Raw genomic sequence first — 21,322 nt, forward strand, 5'->3', positions numbered from 1 at the left:
AAAGTAGGTAGATTTTACAAAATAAAGTTTCAGTGCTATCTTGACCCAATATCATCCAGAAAAAAACACTTTTTGCACTATATTGTATATAATAATTTATATACTATATATAAATATTGTATATTAATAAATATACATAAATGTATAATATAAATATAAAAAATAGCAAGGGATTATTCTAAGAGCTATAGATAAAGGCAGACAAGAATTGTCCTTTCCTAGAGCTGATTTCTCAAGGCGATGTAAGCCAATAAACAAGTAGGTAAGTATTTGTAATTACTGAGTTGTTTGGTAATTACAATTGTTGATGAATAACTTGTATATGAATATTTGGTTTATGATTTAATAGTGAAAGTTAATGAATGTGGATAAAATATGGTAGTATGATGGTTTAGAGTTGGACTAGAGTAGATTTGGAGGATGCTAGAAATATTGAGCTGAGTTGTCTGAATGGTTTTCAGTGGAAGCAACACTTTAATAAGAAATTGAAGTGTTCAGATGATTGTGACAGGAACAAGAACAAATAACCTGGGTCTCTACAGTGCTTATAATCACATTATTGGTTAAAGTTCTTTTCCATTTTTTGACAAAATAATTTTTCAATATTTTAAAAAGGTAGTTTATAAGTATATGGGTAATTGTATATTCAACATCACATACTGAAGATAATAATTAAGAAATTAACAATGACTAAGAAGAGGTGACTTAGGGCAGCCCGGGTGGCTCCGCAGTTTAGTGCTGCCTTCAGCCTAGGGAAGGCGGAGCCTGCTCCTCCCCCTGCCTGTGTCTCTACCTCTCTCTCTCTCTGTGTGTGTGTCTCTGTCTCTGTCTCTCATGAATAAATAAATAAAATCTTAAAAAAAAAAAAAAAAAAAAAAGAAGAGGTGACTTATCAAGAAAAATCCTGCCCAAGGTTCCTGGCTGTCTCAGTCAATGGAGTGTGACTCTTGATCTCAATGCTGTGAGTTCAAGACTCACATTGGGTGTAGAGATTACTCAAAACTGAACCAAACAAAAAGTGCTGCCCAGACAAAATATCATGTGGACCACACATGTAACTTTTAGTTTTATAGTACAGACGTTTTTAAAAAATAAAAATAAATTTAATATATTTTATTTAGCCTAAAATATATGAATATTTAACCTAAAATATTTTAACGTATAATCAGTATAATATTATCATAACTAATATTTTATGAGCTATTTCACAATCTTTTTTGGTAATAAGTCTTCAAATTTCAGTGTATATTTTATGCATAAAATCCATCTCCATCCAGACTTGCTACATTTCAAGTGTTCAACAACCATGTGTTCCTAGTGGTTTTCATATTAAACAGCACTGTTCTAGAATATATTTAATTGTGGAGCCTAAAATCCAAAGAAGAAGAAACATAACTAGGTAGGTAACCAAGCAGTATTCTAGGAGTTCAAGGTAGAATCTTAAGGAAAAATGGAGAGATTTTTATTTAATTAAGTATTGGCTAAGCATATCTCTTTGGGAATAGAAATTAGATTAACTGTATTTATCAGAGACAAGATGTCAAAGTTTGCAAAAGAACAAATCATGTGTTTATGACCCTCTTGACCAAAAGCAGCTTAATTTTAGAAAATAAAATTGTGTTGATTACTATCAGAATGGCATGCTATATATAAATAATTCCTTGAAAAAATGGCTATTTTATCACATACCTACTATGTAAAATAAATAACATAAAAAATATTGTCAAATGAAAAACTGTCCATGAATGAAATGTATATATATATATTTGAGTTTATATATATATATATATATATATATATATATATATATATATATATATATAAGTTTCAGGAATATTTTTAATTAACTCTGGTGACTGAAAAACAACTTTTAAAAAAGAATCTTGTGACCAAGGAAAACAAGAACAATTTCTCATATGGAGTTAGACATTCATGCTTTCCAATAATGCTTTATCTCAACCTAAAAAAAATAAATTGGGGGTAACATTTTTACTGTATTTCCACAGCCATTCATAGACATGTGTGTGTTTGTGTATGTCTCTGTTTATGTGTGTGTAGTCTTCAACCACTTCTGACCTCTAATATTAGAAGACAGGAGCCAAGAGAAATAAAAATTATTTTTTCCTGGGGAAAGTAGTTGATTGAGTTGTATTGTTTATAGAAAATAATTATAGAAAAAAAAACATAAAAAAACACTAATGGCTAAGGAAAAATAAATAACAGTTACTTCAGAAATAGCAATGAAAGAGGCACCTGAGGGGCTCAGTCAGTGAAGTGTCTGTTTTTGGCTCAAGTCATGATCCTGGAGTCCCGAGATTGAGCCCCACATCAGGCTCCCTGCTCAGCGGGCAGTATGCTTCTCCCTCTGCCCCTTCTCCCTTCTCATTCGTGCTCTCTCTCTCTCTCTCTCTTTTTTTCTCTCTCTCAAATACATTTTTTAAAAAATCTTAAAAGCAATGAAATATTTTGGGGTTATGACGTAATAGCACTGATTATGTAAGTCTGAAAATCAATGAATAAACAGCAAACAAAAGTCAATAAAAAGAGCAAAGGGGGCTACCTAACATGTGGAATTATTGTTTCATATGGAAATGAACATTTCTGAAGAATAAATTTTGAGTAATGAGGGAGAAAAAGTATATTCAATACTATTAGATAATTTTTCTTTTTCTCAAAAATTCCTCATATAATACTATCTCAAGTTATTCACAAAGAGTGTATCTATTTACCAAATGAATGAATGAGTTGATAAATGACCCCTAAATAATTATTTCTCACAAATCATTTTTAAATAGTGTTATGCTGAGTAATTGCAGAAACTTTATTATTGATTTTGATTTTATTAGTCAAGTCATATTCCCCTTTTATTGCCAAATATATACATGAAAGTTACATGTTTGTAATAATTCAAGACTATCATCTCCTTATTACTTGATAGAGGAAGTCATCTTTAACACAATTATGACTGAAAATAGTTATTGACAGGTTAGAAATTTTAATCAATTTATTGCATGATATTTAAAATGTAAAACCTAGCATGTCTGATCAAATACAAGCCATAGCTTGTATATATGCATATATATATAGCCATAGTTATAGTTATATAGTTATTCAGTTATAGTTAGTTATATTTATAAATACATATGCATATATACACAAACATAGATACACAGGCATATACACACATTCAGATATATATTGTGCTTATTATGTGAATAATATTTTAATATTTACTTTTCATGTAGAATGTATTATGTTTTCTTTAGAGATATAGAAAAGACAGTGCTAAATTACAGTAGTGTTTCAAGAAAAAGAAAGATAAGAAATAGGCAGTAGAGGGTACCTAGGCGGCTCAGTTAGTTAAGTCTGACTTTGGCTCAGGTTCTAATTTCAGCACCCTAAGATTGACCCCCATATCTGGCTCCTCACTCAGCAGAGAGTCTGTTTCTCCCTCTCCCTCCCCCTACTCTCTCTTTTTCTCTCTCTCTCTCAAATAAATAAAATAAAAAAAAGTAACAGTAGAAAGAAATTGATAGTCTATTTTCTAAACTACAAACTCCTCATAATTAATCATAATATATTTTTAAAGATTTTATTTATTTATTTGATAATAAGAGAGAGGGCACAAGCAGGGAGAGCAGCAAGCAGAGGGACAGGAAGAAGTAGGCTCCCCACTGAGTGGGGAGCCCAGTGGAGGTCTCGATCCCAGGGCCCTGAGATCCCAATCTGAGCTAAAGGCAGATGCTTAACCAACCGAGCCACTCAGGTGCCCATAAATTATGTTTTATAGATATTTAATTATAGGGGATCCCTGGGTGGCTCAGCGGTTTAGCACCTGCCTTTGGGCCAGGACGTGGTCCTGGAGTCCGGGGATAGAGTCCCCTGTGGGGCTCCTGGGGTGGAGCCTGCTTCTTCCTCTGCCTGTGTCTCTGACTCTATCATGAATATATTTTAAAAAAGGAGATATTTAATTATATATTGAGAATTATGAAAAAAAACATTTTAAATTTTGTATAATGTATAAAGAAAAAATAAAAAAGAACAGATAAACACACAAACCATTTAAAATAATTAAGATATTACAAATACTTTAGGATAATCTATGGTTCCTTTCTGATTTAATCTTCTCTTCCCTACATAGATTGTGTTTGTTCATTTTTCTCTATCTCTCACTTCCATCCAAAGTTTGCTTCTTTTTAAATTTTATATAAATAGAATTATACAATAGGGAGCCTGGGTGGCTCAGTCGGTTAAGGGTCTGCCTTCCACTCAGGTCATGACCCCAGGGTCCTGGGATGGAACCCTGCATTGCATTGGGCTCCCTGCTCAGCAAGGAACCTGCTTCTCCTTCTGCCTGCTATTCCCTCTGCTTGTGCTCTCCCTCTCTGACAAATAAACACACAAAGTCTTAAAAAAAAAAAAATAAATAGAATTACACTGCTTGAGACTTTTGATTTGCTTGAATTCCCCACCTTATGTTCCTGGGAATCATCCATGTGGTTGTGTTAATTGGAGGCCGTTTATTTTTCACTGATGAAATCCATTTTATATAAACATTAATTTATTTTTTCTATGCTAATACTGGAAGGCATTTTGGTGATTTCCAATGTGGAGCTGTTATAAATAATGCTGCTTTGAACCTTTTTGCATTTGTTTCTTGATATATATGTGCAAGACCAGATCTAGGAATGAAATTGTTTTGTTCAAGAGTCTAAATAGAAAAACAGTAAAAATTCTGAGCTCTTAAATCACGGGGAGTACATCACAGAAAATAGATTATTCATATGAGATACCCCCCAGGTGGCAGAGAAGCAAAGACTGACAATACCAAGAAGTGGCTACTACCCTCAGGCATGAGTGACAATGGCAGGAAGGGAGTTTCAGGAGCTCAGATTTGGGATTCTGTTAGTAGAGGCAGGAAGAATGGTGACAGAGGGAAACATGCTCTGGCTCTTGCCCTCTTCCCCATCAAATTCCCATTGGTAGAGCTCAGCAGGAAGACAGCTGACACTGGGGCATGAAATACTCATCTCACAAGTGGCAAACTCCTGTAACAGAGCAGGAAGAGGGTAAGGAATTAATCATATGAAAACAGACCTCATTGCCAGCCATGTTTGAGTGTTGTCATGCTCTCAATGCTTTTCCAAAATGGTCGTAATAATTTAAATTAACACAGAATGTGCAAAAGTATTACTTTTGAAGGTGCCTGGATGACTCAGTAGCTTAAGCATCTGACTCCTGCTTTCTGCTTGGGGTCATGATTGCAGAGACCTGAGATTTAGCCCTATATGGGGCTCTGGGCTCTGTGCTTTGCAGGGTGTCTGCTTATCCCTTTCCCTCTGCTTTTGCCTCTCTCCCAGTTCATGATCTATTTCTCTCTCAAATAAATAAATAAATAAATAATTTAAAAGAAGAAAAGTATTTCTTTTGAATCCATATGCATACTAACGTTTGAAGAATCATTTTATTTTTTTTAACTTATGAATGGAAAATATCTGATTGAATTTCCAACAGGAGGACTTTAGGCAGGATAAAGAAAATGATATCAGTGATAATCACAAAATTGTTGAAAGTGATAAAAAGCAAGAGAGATGGGTATTTATTTATGCATAAATAAATATTAGTTGTTAATAATGTCTGATTTTTAAAATATATATATTATTGAGATGTTTGATAATAATGATGCAAAAGATGGAAGGAGGTAAATGGTCATCAAGACAGTGTGGTGCTGGCACAAAAACAGACACATAGATCAATGGAACAGAATAGAGAACCCAGAAGTGGACCCTGAACTTTATGGTCAACTAATATTCGATAAAGGAGGAAAGACTATCCACTGGAAGAAAGACAGTCTCTTCAATAAATGGTGCTGGGAAAATTGGACATCCACATGCAGAAGAATGAAACTAGACCACTCTCTTTCACCATACACAAAGAGAAACTCAAAATGGATGAAAGATCTAAATGTGAGACAAGATTCCATCAAAATCCTAGAGAAGAACACAGGCAACACCCTTTTTGAACTGGGCCACAGTAACTTCTCGCAAGATACATCCACAAAGGCAAAAGAAATAAAAGCAAAAATGAACTATTGGGACTTCATCAAGATAAGAAGCTTTTGCACAGCAAAGGATACAGTCAACAAAACTCAAAGACAACCTACAGAATGGGAGAAGATATTTGCAAATGATGTATCAGATAAAGGGCTAGTTTCCAAGATCTATAAAGAACTTATTAAACTCAACACCATAGAAACAAACAATCCAATCATGAGATGGGCAAAAGACATGAAGAGAAATCTCACAGAGGAAGACATAGACATAGCCAACATGCACATGAGAAAATGCTCTGCATCACTGGCCATCAGGGAAATACAAATCAAAACCACAATAAGATACCACCTCACCCCAGTGAGAATAGGGAAAATTAACAAGGTAGGAAACCACAAATGCTGGAGAGGATGTGGAGAAAAGGGAACCCTCTTACACTGTTGGTGGGAATGTGAACTGGTGCAGCCACTCTGGAAAACTGTGTGAAGGTTCATCAAAGAGTTAAAAATAGACCTGCCCTACGACCTAGCAATTGCACTGTTGGGGATTTACCCCAAAGATACAGATGCAATGAAATACCGGGACACCTGCACCCCGATGTTTATAGCAGCAATGTCCACAATAGCCAGACTGTGGAAGGAGCCTCGGTGTCCATCGAAAGATGAATGGATAAAGAAGATGTGGTTTATGTATACAATGGAACATTACTCAGCTATTAGAAATGACAAATACCCACCATTTGCTTCAACGTGGATGGAACTGGAGGGTATTATGCTGAGTGAAGTAAGTCAGTCGGAGAAGGACAAACATTATATGTTCTCATTCATTTGGGGAATATAAATAATAGTGAAAGGGAATATAAGGGAAGGGAGAAGAAATGTGTGGGAAATATCAGAAAGGGAGATAGAACATAAAGACTCCTAACTGGGAAACGAACTAGGGGTGGTGGAAGGGGAGGAGTGCAGGGAGTGGGGGTGAATGAGTGACGGGCACTGAGGGGGGCACTTGACGGGATGAGCACTGGGTGTTATTCTGTAAGTTGGCAAATTGAACACCAATAAAAAATAAATTCATTATTAAAAAGCAAATTATAAAAGTTATTTGAAAATTGAAAATAGTAGTAAGGACATAGAACATAAAAGACAAAGAGAAAATCTGATAAACGGGAAAGATTAATGATTAGAAACTGAAGGAAATCTTGATCTTTGTTAGTAGCTATATAAAGGCAAATAGAAAATTTACATGCAATGAAGCAAAGTTCTTATTATTCTTCAATTAATCAGAAAAATGTGTGTACTTAGGCATCTTAAATATCTATGAAATGCAGAATGTTATCATCATTCCAGAATGTTTCCTCATTTTACTTTTCAAGAAATGTCACCCACCCTTACCACCAGGCAACCACTTTTTTAATTGCTTCCACTAAAAACTATCTTTTCTTTTTTAGTAGTTTCTATGAATGGACTTATACAGTATATACTCTTTCACTCAGCTTCATGTTCTTCAGATCCATTAATTCAGCTGCATGCGTAGTACTCTGTGGCTTTTTATTCCTGAAGAGTTTTCCATTGTGTAAATATACCAGATATTGTATATTCATTTTCCTATTAATAAAAAAACAGGATTGCTAAAAGTTTTTGGCAATTATAAAGAAAGCTGGTATGAATATTCTAATATAAAATTAGTTATAAACTTAAGTTCTTAGGCACACGATTGTTGAAGCATAGAAATGCATGTTGGTTTATAAAATACTATCAGTCAAAAGAAAAATCAAAACCAAACCAAACCAAACCAAGCACTACCAGCCGATTTTTGAAAGTGGTTGTACAATTTTATACTATAGCAACAGAGTATGAGACTTAGTTGCCCCAAATCCTTAACAACATTCTCTATAGTCTCTTTAATTTTCAAAGTCCTGGTGATTATATAATGATTTGGCAAGGTGGGTCAGTTGGCATTCCCCGACGCCTAATGATGTGGAGCTTTTTAAAAATGTTTTTATTGCTGTATGTGTATCTTTTGTTGTGAAATGTCTGCTCAAATATTTTATTCATTTCTGTTGTATTATTTATCTTTTCACTATTAAGGTTATAGGAATTTTTGTTTTATTTGGCTGTTGGTTTTATTTCAAGATTGCAAGAACATGTGTGTGCTGTATTTGTCCCACCTGAGTTTTCACGGAGTTCCACCGAGCTTCTTGAATTTGTGTGTTTATCTTTAATAAATTAAAAACATTTCAGCCATAATTTTCCCAAGCTATTTTCTGCTCTATTTTCTCTCCTCTTCCTCCGGGGAAAAATAGTACACATCCATTACCTGTTTTGATGCTATGCCACAAGTCCCTGAGTCTCTGCTTATTTAAAAACTATATTTGATCTACTTTATTTTTCATATTATTTCTTCTGTTAAGCATACCCAATGATCCTTTTTAAATTTTATATGTGTTTTTATAGAATATTTACTTGCTTCCTATTACAGTTTTACTGTTTTGCTTAGGTATCCTTCATTTTTATTAATTATAGGAATATGTTCTTTTATTTTCTAAGCATGATTATAGTAGCTGCTGTAGAATACTTGTCTGCTAATTCCAGCTTCTGGATCAGCCTGTGGCTGGTTTCCATTGATAATCTTCCCTTTTGAGGATAGATCATGTTTTCCTGTTTCTTCTTATGATTAAGTTATTATTAACTGTCCCCTGTTCATTGTGAATGATTCAAGCAATCATACTCGGTGGCTACCATGTTGTTCTAGGAAAATGGCCATATTAATCCAAATGCCAGATTTCTCATCACTTTTAAAATAACAACTTATATTTTTGTAAGGTAGAGACTTTTTATTGGAAGTCTCTAAGAGCACATGAAATAAAAAGCACTAAAAGGGCAGCCCAGGTGGCTCAGTGGTTTAGCACTGCCTTCGGCCCAGGGTGTGATCCTGGAGACGCAGGATCAAGTCCCACATCAGGCTCCCTGCATGGAGTCTGCTTCTCCCTCTGCCTGTGTCTCTGCCTCTCTCTCTCTGTGTGTCTCTCATGAATAGATAAATAAAATCTTTTTAAAAGCACTAAAATACTTTAAAGTTATAATTAATATAACTTCTTACCATTAAATTACACTCATCTTTGCAGGTTATCTTCTTGGGCAGGATCCCACCAAAACCCCTTGACGACACCTGACATTCTGTCATCTATGTGGCCCACAGACTATACATTCTGTCTCAATAATGTAGGGCCTTCCATGGTAAACTGCTCCAGTTAGCTTCTCATATTCATTATTTCTCATGAAGTAAATAGAATATCAATTCTACTGTTTATATCGGCCTCAAATTCTATGGTATGCATGTCAAATTTTCCCAAGATCAATTTCACTCTTACATGAAGACATTCCTAATATTCAAATAAGGGACAAACATCTCACATATCCACATACTATATACCATGTGACTATCCTATAAGCCATGTAAGAAGTTTTTACAGTTGTGGTAAAACACTCATAGCATAAAATTTACATCTTAACCATTTTCAAACCATGTTACTTATTGTAAGTGAATAATTCAATGGTGTCAAGTATATCCACTATATCCATTAAGGCTGAATAAAATTCCATTGCATGTATATACCACATTTTATTTAGTTATAAAAAAATAAAAATTGAACTACCATATGATCCAAAGATGTTCTCTCCGCCTCCATTTGAAGGCAGGATCTAAAAAGATGTTTGCATGCCCATGTCCATAGTAGCACTATTCATAATAGCCACAAATGGAAACAACCCAAATACCCATTGATGGATGAATGGGTAAAAATTTAAGTGATTTTTTTCAAATATGTTTACAACACCTTCTTTCTTTGTCTAGGTAGCAGCATCTATCAAATATATAAAAATTCCTACTAAATGGAACACTGTTCTTTACTTTCACTTAGGTTTGCCACTGTAATATTGGAATATTGTATCTGTATCATTCCTGAGACACTCTAAAGCACAAAATGGAAAGAGAGAGCAGTATGAATTTTGTATCAAAATATATTCACTTAAATAGTAAACAAGTAGATTGCTTAAATAGGAAATGCTTTAATCTTTTTATTTTGTTTTTATTTTTTAGGGAGAAAGCAGGGAGATGGGCAGAGGGCAGAGGGTGAATTTCAATCAGACTCTCCATTGAACAGAGAGCCCCATGAGGGCCTCAATCCCAGGAACCTGAGACCATGACCTGAGCTGAAGGCAGACGCTTCACCCACTGAACCACCCAGGCACCTCCTGGATGCTTAAATCTTAAGAACATTTACCTCAGAGTCTGGATTTCAAATCAAACAATACTAGCAGTATTCAAATATTGTATGTTGCTGCATCTATGATGTTGACATGCTTAACTCTCTTTTCAAGTTTCACTTCTACTTCATTGTTAGTTTAAATTAAAAATAAATAAAACAACGAAGCAGACAAAAAAAACTTCAGAGCATTCTTTATTTCTGCTTTTTCTGTGTTCCTCCTTTGGCAGAATCAGAGAAGTTCCCATTAACTTCCCTTCTATGCTAAATAGATTTTACAAATTTTGAAAAATATTAGGTTTACTCGACAGGTTCTTAAAGTTCTGCTCAGCAGCAACTTCAACAATTCTCTCATCCCTTATAACTGCTCCCCACAGCCTGGAAGCTAAAATTTAGTACTCTGCTCATTTCTCCAAAATGGAAGCCACTGCTTTTCAGTTACAACCAAACTTATGTTACTATCCAAATGTTTTTCATTAGAAACAGATCTACTTTTGTTCAATCTGCTTATTTTCATTCCAGTACTTGGAAGCATAAACTTATTGCATCAATTCTGAAAGAAAATTGATCAGGTCCAAAAAAAGAAATGAGCTATAAGATTTTTTTTCAGTGATTCTCAGATAAAAATTGCATATTTAAATGGAAATATAGAAAACAGAGTAATTAAAATAAACTTAGCAAATAAAAATTTAGCTTAGGCACAAATAAATTTCAATAATACAACCAGGACATGATTCCATTGTTTAAGAAAAATACAATTTAGCTGCGGTTATATTGAGTGATGAAGTAATTGACTGGATCTAACAACCAACCATTAAATTCAACTTGTTCCTGAAGATAAGGAAATTTTAAGTTTTCTTTCTTTGGTTTATTGGGAGATATTAATTTGTAACACATCCTTTCTGCTATCAGTCATGTCCATCCATTCACAAACACAAACATGCTCAACACACACAAAGTTACTATTATAATACCATCCAAAGAGCAATCTTAAGGAGAATACACTAGGGAATTTAACAGGAGTTATCGTTGCAAATTTGGTAAATTTGTACATTAGTAAAATGAATAAAACCACATTTGAATTTTTTATTTTGGACTGTCAGAGAGTCTTGATTAAGTCTATTTCATGATAGTCATTTTTACGTGAGGTTTTCATATGTTTTTTACCTTCTATAATCTAAGGTTGTTTTCCATTTTTATTCTATATACATTTTTTTTTTCATCAGAGATAGTCTTTTTTTTTCCTTTGTGGCCAGCATAGATTGTCACCATAATATGAGATATTTTCACTTACCCTCTCTTATTGAAAAGTTCACTTTTCAAAGACCTCTTTATTCTTGTATTTTTTGTTCAAAAGACATTTGCCCTGAAGTATTTGTTTGTTCATTTGAAATGTGTTTGTTTTTTCCTCAAGAATTTGGGCCTGTCTAACCACTTTTGTTAAGTAAATTTTTCTCTAACCCTGATAATAATTTGTCATATAATAATAAATTCAAATGTGTGTTGGAGTTTGAGAATATGATTTTATTTCAGATTTTCTAGATTTGGGTTTCTGTGGCCATATTATAATTATACCAAAAAGGCATTAATTTAACAAGAATAGTGTTTGAGATTCTTGATACAGAATAATAAGTTGCAGCTTTCTAATTTTCCCTTTCTCTTTATGATATTCAAAATAGTCTATCCATATTTGTATTGTATAGGAATTCTTTCTTTTATACATACAGAGTTAAATAATCTGAACTATAAGATTCAAACTTAATGAAGATATTGACTTATAAGACTCTGATTTTAGAAATATAAAACTATAATATATATATCTGAAGACCGTTTCTGTTGCCTATGTGTTTTTGGATATTTCCTTTGTTATTAACATTGTTATATTAGCCAAGTCATTAATTCTGTATAATTCATATATTAAGAAGAATGCAATGCAAATTAAGTGGTCTTCTCTTTTGTAAAATATTAATTATAAAATAGGGTCTATTCTTATCAAACAGATTCCAATAACTTGAAAGGCATTGTAATCCATGAGTAGCTAACAGAATACAAACACATTCCAACTGTCCAGTAGGGAAAAATGGGGTGACCAAGAGCTGCTAACTGAACAAAGATGGTGGTTCTCTCAGGAGAACGCTTTGTTATCCTCTTTAGATGAAGAAAGTGAAAGTATCAGTTTTAGCTATTTTTGAAGTCTCACAAGTCCAAAAGTCATCACACATCGTAACTGAAATAATGGGAAGTAATTAATAAACTTTGCTGACTTAAATGAGTTGCCAGATGTATCTGATTCCCAAACAAGCAGAAGAAAGGCAGCAGAAGCCTATAAAATGTGTCACAACAGTTCATGACAATTTATGTTAACAGAATCATTCAATTCCCAAAATAATGTGATTTCAGAAACATAGGTTTCATATTTTACTATTTTAAACACTTCATTTCTTTCTTTCTAAAAAATAACAATGGAATAATTAGAATCCTAAATAAATGATAGCAAATATGGACAAAATATACCAAAAGGTCTCAATTGTATAAACAAAAATTAAAATCAAAATAAAATCCTACATACTAAATAAATGAAAGTGATCCAACTAGCAAATATTTTTAGGTTTCAATTCTGAAAACTAATTGCTAATGTAGTTAGCAAGTTATGCCTCAATATGGAATCCGTGGTGGTCACTTTAAATATAAGTGTTAGGAAAGTATGTTCAAATAAATAATCCTCTTTTCTTATGAGAAACCCAAACTTAGCCAAAGTGCAATACGTTAATATGTTTTCTAAGTTACAAGCATTTGTCAGTAAAAATACTAAACCTGTAGCTTAGTGTCAGTATAAACAACATGAAAAGCATGTTTTGTAAATATAAGATTTTTACCAAATTGTGTTTTTCAGTCATTTTCAGTCTTTCTTCCAAACAACAAAAATACAAGTCTTAGTGCCCCTCACTATTAATCAGGTTCTAATGGTGAAAATATGCCTAAATTGTTACATTGTTTTTAAGATGGCTCACCTTAAATGGAGATTTTTGAATTAGGTTTTCAAGTACTATATGATACATTCCACCTCCACAATTCATGGAGTCCAAGTTACAGATCTGGGATGGAGTTGGTGCACTGGAGTTTTTGAAAATGTTTCCCAAGTGCCTAATGTACAGCTGGGTTATGAAGCCCTGTCTGAAATAATATCTAGTAAAGTTTCTTTGCTTAAAACAAGTACTTTTATTCACTCACCTAATAAATATTTTTTGAGTTGTACTCTAAGTAACACAAAGATGAATAAAACACAGTCCTCATAAAATAAAATTGTTTTAGTAGAAAAAAATGTATATCTATCTAATTATTTATAGTGTATCATCAGTCAATGTTGGTAATTTCCTCTCTTGAAGGATGCAGTTAAAAGACTCTCAAGTCTCTATCTCAGAACAAAAAATAACTCTCAAATTCTTGAATGTTCTTTCAGTCCTTTGAATTCAGCATGACCTAAACTAAACACATTATCACCTGTACTAAATTGTTTTCTCTTCTTGATTTCCCTATTTTCTTAAACACTCATAACTCTTCCCATTATCCCAGTTCTATTATTTAATTGAACTTTTAGACTTTCTCATCAACTACTATTCTGAGTCATTTAAAAAAATACTTTAAGTTCCACTTCAAAAATATCTTTTAGGGGGATCCCTGGGTGGCGCAGCAGTTTAGCACCTGCCTTTGGCCCAGGGCGCGATCCTGGAGACCCGGGGTCGAATCCCACGTCGGGCTCCCGGTGCATGGGGCCTGCTTCTCCCTCTGCCTATGTCTCTGCCTCTCTCTCTCTCTGTGTATGACTATCATAAATAAATAAAAATTTTAAAAAATATATCTTTTAGGTAAATCTGTCTTTGCTATTTCTACTACCCAGAGGAAAGTTCTTGTTCTATTTCTTAGTTTAATTATTCTACTAAGTGATCATAAGTATTATGCTTGACATTGCCAACTATCATACTACCAGAAAGTTTTAGTACTTAATGGGATCAGATTAAATTCATGCCATTATATCTGTACTTCAAGAACCTGCACTGTGATTATTAGAGGAGTGTTCATAGCCCACTAACAGATTATGAAGCCCTCCTCTTTGCCTGCATAGTAATTAAAATGAAGTTCCTCTCCAGACTTTTGTACATGAAATCTGTGCACTTCCACAGTCTTTTTTTAATGCAAAAATATGAGCTTCTCAGAACTAATTTATCAGAGGGCTTATTAATGATTTCTAAAATTTATTTATAAAGTAAACCAGTGCATAATTATAATTCACTAAAAAGTTTAACCCACATTTTGAAGAGCTCCTGCAGACAATAGCTGAAATCTTTCTAAAACTCCATCATCTTGTATACAGATCAATGTTAGAATTTCCGTAATTTCAAGGAATATAAATGTTTATCATTCCATCAGCATTATTTTCTTGAATTGACCACACTTTCCTATAGTTGCCTTAAATTTGATTATATTCCTATAGTTACTTTAAATTACTTCCCATTTCCTATAGTTACTTTAAATGTGATTATATTCATTTTGGCTTCATCGTATTAGTATACATTTACCCAACACTTATGATAAGTTAGTATCAAGAGTTTTTTGGTAGATTTCAATGACAAAATTTTAAGAGTAACATGCTTTGGGTTTTATATTAAATTATCCTTAGCATTTGTTTTTTTAAATTCGCGCAGTAACACTTCCATGTTACCAGAATAGATTTTTTTTTACTTGAGAAATAGAATGGGTTGAAATCATATGGCCTTGGGAGATCGTGTCCCACTCTGCAACTATAGTTATTTCTGTAATAGAAAAAAACTGGTGTTTACTGTTAAACATATGTGGGATCACATTCCAACTGTGAATCTTATAAATACTTAATAAGTATTAATTAGATAATAAGTAAAGACCATTTATCTGTGCTTTAATGAGCCTGGCAATATTAAATAATATAATATTTACAATGTTCTTTTTATTTTATTTACAAAGTTCTTTGCACAATAGCTAGACCACGGTGGATGCTCAATAAGTATTTGTTTTCTCTTTTTGTATGGCAGAGACTGTTTCTCAAGGTTTGATCTTCTCTCTTCCAAAACAATACAGATACTGATTTTTAACAAGACTAAAGATAGTTTCTAGTCCTCTACTGTAAGTTTGTAAAAAGGGACAAATTCTGCCCATGGGAGTAATAACAGAAGTGGTGTGAGGAACTTCCAGGAAGTTTCCTTAAGCAGAGAGAATACATATTTCTTATCTTTCTTTTTTTCTGTTGGCTGGAGTGTTTATGTTATTATTGGAACTTGAAGAACCACATTTGGTGACTTAGGGATGGAGACCTATTGGAGAAAACTAAAACAGAACACACTTGGGATTGTGAAATTGTCAAGATAGAGAGCATGGAGCATGATTTTTACATGAAAGAAGATATATGTCCTTAATCACAATGATTGGTTTCTGGTTACTTTTAATTAAAAACAACCCACTTTGAATTTCCCTTTTTCTATATCTGATGTAATATTATATTTCTCTTGCAAGTAACCCCCTTAATATATATAGTTATATATATTTATTTACATGTATAGTTTCATAAGTAAAGTATATATAAAACAAATAAGTGTGTGTATATATATATATATATATATATAATGGCTACATACTACAATATTTTTATATATTATATTATAATATATTATACATATAAAACTATTCTATTCATTTTTTTAGATTATATTTTATCCTTTGGTAATTCAGTTAGCATCTACTGAAGATTTACTATGTGGCAGATACATTTAAATTTTGTAGACACAGAGTCAACTAGTCAGTCAAATTTCCCTCCCTCATGAATCTTATATCTAAGTTGAAGAAAATAGAAACTAAACAAATAACTAAGGAAATTTATATTATATTATCTGGTGATAAGGGTATTGCAAAAAAAAAATGAGAAGAAAAGAGAGATAGTTAATGTTGGGCTGGGGGAGGGTTGGGGAGGAGTTGTACTTTGAAGTAAAGAATTCAGGGAAGACTTCAATAGGAAAATAATAAACTATACCATGAGTTGAAAAGGGAAGAAACCAAAATATGTGGACACATGGGGGAAGAACCTGACAAGTGTCAATTTCCTGAGTCGGGAGCATGGCTGAGAGTGAAAGAAAATCAAAATGCCCTACTAAAGCTGAAAAAAATGAGTAAAAGTACAAAAGAAAGGAGATATATTCAGGAACATGAAAGAGGAGGCCAGACTCCTCACAACCCTGTGCTTTTGTTCTTGCTATTTTCCCTATCTGAGGGACATTTCAACATTCTTACTTTTGAAATTCTAGATGTCCTCGAGGTTCTCAAAATATGCTCTCTTCTAGAAGCCCATTGCTGATATACCCTTGTCTAGGTGCCGGCTACTCGCTGACATTATCCTGATGATTTGATTGAACTTTAATACTCTTGCTAAAGTCTGGCTTCTAACTAACTCTCACCTGTTTCCTGAGGGTGCATATCAAATATATCATCTTCCATTCAATAATAATTAGCACATCAAATATCTCATATTTGGAGGCATAATATTATATCCAATTATATATATTTATATATAAATACAAATATATATTTATATACACACACTTATTTATGTATATAAATAATAATACATTATATATATAATTATATATATATATATATATATACTGAACCAATGTATTATTTTATTATTTTACATTTTAACCATATAGTTTTGTGGTTAAACAATTAGAATAATTGTTCCCGGATAGCCTGGGTGGCTTAGTGGTTTAGCGTAGCCTTCAGCCCAGCACGGGATCCTGGAGACCCAGGATCCAGTCCCATGTCAGGCTCCTTGCATGGAGCCTGCTTCTCCCTCTGCCTGTGTCTCTGCCTCTCTCTCTCTCTCTGTCTCTCATGAATAAATAAATAAAATCTTAAGAAAACAAAACAAAAAAGAAACTTAAAGTCTAAAAAAAAAAAAGAATAATTGTTCCCTTATATCAGGCATGTTAAAATTCTAGCTAACTATGCACAAAACTGCTCAGTGGGATGATCAAAGAGAAAAGTATAATTATAGAAATGTTTTCTTCAGGCTATAAATAAGGAGTAATGAAACAATTCTACCTTAAGAACACACTAATTACTTTTGTCTTTCCTTCCCTCGACTAGCCTATAAAAATATCATCAGATTCTGGCTCTCTAAAAATTTCCTCTTTTGTGAAATCATGGGTTTTAAAGATGACTGCGCTGTCTCCCATTTTACATACTCTTCTGCAATGTAACCTCACCATGTCCACATCCAAAGGTGGAGTCTATTTCTCCAACCTTCAATCCTCAGAGGATCCTGTGATTTCTTTACCAAATAGAACATGTAATAACACCGAGAGAGTTCTAGGCATAGCTCCTACCTGGTCTTGTAGCTTCATTTTTTATGCCTTTTGGAAGCCAGCCATCATATTCAAAGTTTACCTTTCCTTCAACCACTATATTGTAAGAAGACTTTGGACATAGAGGGACTAAGAAGGATATTATGTCATGAAGAGAGAGAAGGACAAATGGGTACCAAAGAATCCAACATGTAAAGAAGCTACTTAATTAAGAGATTCTCCAGCCTCAGCCATCCACATGCCATGTAGACCAGAGACGAACAAATCAGTTCTGCTGCTCTGAGAATCCTGACCCATTTGTATTCACCCATAAACAAAACTTCCTTCCTAAAAATAATACTTTAATGTATTTTAAAGTAAACACTAACCTTCTTATTGTAGAAACATTTTAAAATTAAGAAATCAGACTGGAAAGAAAAAATTCAAAAATTCCACCAAACAGATTTGAGTGTTTTATAAACTTAGACGAGACAGATCTGTTATCATCTTTTCATTGTAACAAATTTAATGGCTTAAAACAAGACAGTTTTATTCTTTTGCAGTTCTGGAAGTCAAAGGTCTGTGATAGGATTCACTAGGCCAGAGTCAGTATGTCTGCAGGGTTTTGCTTTTGGATGATTCTGGGGGACAGTTCCTTTCTCCAAAGTTTTCCATTTTCTAGAGTGGTTTGTTGTCTTCCTTAGCTTGTGGCATCCCACATCTTCAAAGACCGCAATGCAGCACCTTGCTTCAGTCATCACACTGCTTTCTTTTTCTATGTGAGATCTTCCTTAGCTTCCTTCTTATAAGAACACTTATGGTTAGGGCCCATCTGATCTAAAAAAAAAAAAACCTCCAAATTTTAAGATCCTTAATTTAACCACACTTGCAAAATCCTCTTTGCCAAATGAGGAAACAATCAGGGATTCCAGGCATTAGGATATACATGTTTTTGGGGGCCATTATGCAGTCTATCACAATGCCATATAATAAAACAATTTGGCTTGTGAAGATAAATGATGCTTCATTTTGAGGAAAAACTCCAGTGCAATCAGTGCACCAGGACATTCTAAAATTCAACATTTACTGAAAGTTTGTATTTTCCTCTTTGTATAATACTTATGATTCCAATTCTAATTCTAACATGCCACACATTTCCCATAGTAAAGACAGAAACATGATATCTAATGAAATTTCCAAAGTAATTTCTTTCTGCTTTCCTCAGAACTACCTATGAAGGGGACACCAACCAGTGAACTCTGTTTTCTGGCCTTCTCCTCTTCACATTGGAAAGATTCATTTATTTCTTATTGGACATGAAACTCAAAGGAGATTCAAAGCAAATATCTAAAATGATCCTGCTTTCTCACTTTAAGTGTATATATACATATATGTAATATATAAATACATATTTATATATTATTTTATTAATTATATATAATATATATATTATTTTCCCTCACATCCTGAAATGGGACATTTGAGTTTAAAAAGCAAGAGTTTATTTACCATCTCTCTTCTCCTGTACCATTCAGATGAATTCAGGCAGACCACAATGATGTTTCAATGCCTAAATAGATGACCATTATGTGAAAGAAAAATCAGTTAATAATCTAGCACTAAGCACACACATATATATGTTCTATAAATATTTTAAGGCTCATTCATGTCTCTTCCTGTTGAGCAGTGGTTCAGAAAAATGGGCCCTGCCCTCTGAGGACCTGATTCAGTAGATCTGGAGAGAGATTGCAAATTCACATTTACCACAACCTCCTGGGTAATGTTGGTTCTGCGCATCCAGGAGCCACTGTCTTACAATCCAACCAATACTACATCTTCCAGTAGGTGACTAAATAGCCACTTTTATTATTATTTGAAATGAGATGATTTCATATATGATATGCCACTTGCCAAAAATGCCTTATATTAGTTTTCATCTCTTTGTGTTCAGAACCTGTTCTACAGGTAGAAAACAAAAAAAAAAGATCTTCATGCCATCAGAATGAACCTGAGGCTTGTAGCAAATCTATGCATTATTTTTACTTACTATAAAACCCCACCCAGAATTAGAGCCACATCTGAGTGAGACTAAAGTTCCATTGGCTTCATTTTCCCCACAAAAGTCTATCAATAAAGAAAATCTTAGACCAAACTGCTAGGATATCAGTATCTCTCTGAGAGATGGGAGGGATAGAAACTAAGTCCATCTCAGAAAAATAACCAGCAGAGAACTGCCTCCCTCAACCCCTGTGACACACACAAACAAACACAAAACTGGTTTCAAGGTTACTATGACCCATTAGAAGTTGAGCTTAAAATTTTCTCTAACAAAACACAGAGAAGTTATTTTTTTGAATGCCGATAAAAGCTTACATTTTCATATTTTTAATAAAAGTGAGAATGTCATCTATTATTAGGTCACGTGAACAGGCAAATATCCTATGAATTGAAATTTGCTGTGGTGATATGAAAGAAACCATCTCATGAATTATTATATAACACAGATTAAGATGATATTCCCTTTAAGAAATAACCCACATAGAAGAGAACCAAGTCTTCCTTCTTTCAACCATTCTTAATTTTTAAAATATAATGTATTGTAATTTTCCAGAAATGTATTCAAGCACACACAAGAGTTCTATTGCCTTTGTCCTACCAACCAATGACATACTTTACAAACACACTTTTCCTGAATTGAGCAGTTCCCTCCATTAGCCTTGCTGTGAGCAACCAATATGATAGCGATTACAGAGAGACCGTTCAATGCATTCTAATTAGTAACAAAAATCAATGAGACTTGGCACTGCCTCTTGGTATAAAGGCTATGATTTCCATTATCATGTCATTATGGTCATTATTTGGTAAGTATTGCTGTGAATTCTGACTGATATTTCAAATCTAGAACATGGGATAACTTACTGCTTAGCATAAAAGGAATGAATCTTCGGGTGTGCTCCCTAGAGTTTCCTTCAGATTTTATGTTACAAGAGCAGGCTTGTTGCCATCTATGTGGTAAGCAAAAAGAAGAGATTTCCATTACAAAGCTATTGGATGACAGCTTCCAGCTTGGTTTCCTGAAATTTTATGCCTCAGGGAAGCAGAACTACTATGAATATTACTGAATGAGGAATTGCAGGAGGTGAATCATGCACACTTCAAATAAGGGACTGCAGGAAGCAGGTCATACACACTTGTGAGAGGAGATGAGAAGAGGTGGTCTAGAAAGAAGAGCTAACAGGACAGAGGGAAGTCACTTATTAGCCCTCTTAAAGCACTGGGATCTGCAAACAAGTTGGAGCCTTCTGGATGGTCTGGATGCCCCAAAGGTACCACAAAGGGACTCTAGTGGGTGCTGTGCTTTGTGTCCACCAGATGGGTCTGGGGTCACTGTGGTCTCCTGTTTTCACCTATAACTTCCTGATAATGTCTCTTAGATCAATTCTAACTCAGAACTATGCAGAGTAGGGGACTGTGGGAAACCAGGTTCCATGTTAGATACAGTGCAAAATCACCCCATGAAGCATTATTGTTTTCTACTCTCTTACTCAAGTGGAAAATCACCCCATGAAGCATTATTGCTTTCTACTCTCTTACTCAAGTGCATGTTTGTTCCCATGTGTAAATGTGGTTATCAGTGGCTA

General features: G+C 33.8%; 1 long non-coding RNA gene across 1 annotated transcript; it reads right to left on the reverse strand.

Moving 5' to 3' along the window:
- Positions 1-18,203: 18,203 nt before the first annotated feature.
- LOC140621298 (uncharacterized) lies at positions 18,204-20,481 on the reverse strand. Its single transcript, XR_012021025.1, has 3 exons — positions 20,353-20,481; positions 19,191-19,251; positions 18,204-18,518 (listed from the first exon to the last, which is right to left on the reverse strand). It is a non-coding gene; the product is annotated as an uncharacterized lncRNA (long non-coding RNA).
- Positions 20,482-21,322: the final 841 nt, after the last annotated feature.

Source organism: Canis lupus, chromosome 30 (assembly GCF_048164855.1).
Source record: "Canis lupus baileyi chromosome 30, mCanLup2.hap1, whole genome shotgun sequence".
Classification (NCBI taxonomy): domain Eukaryota; kingdom Metazoa; phylum Chordata; class Mammalia; order Carnivora; family Canidae; genus Canis; species Canis lupus.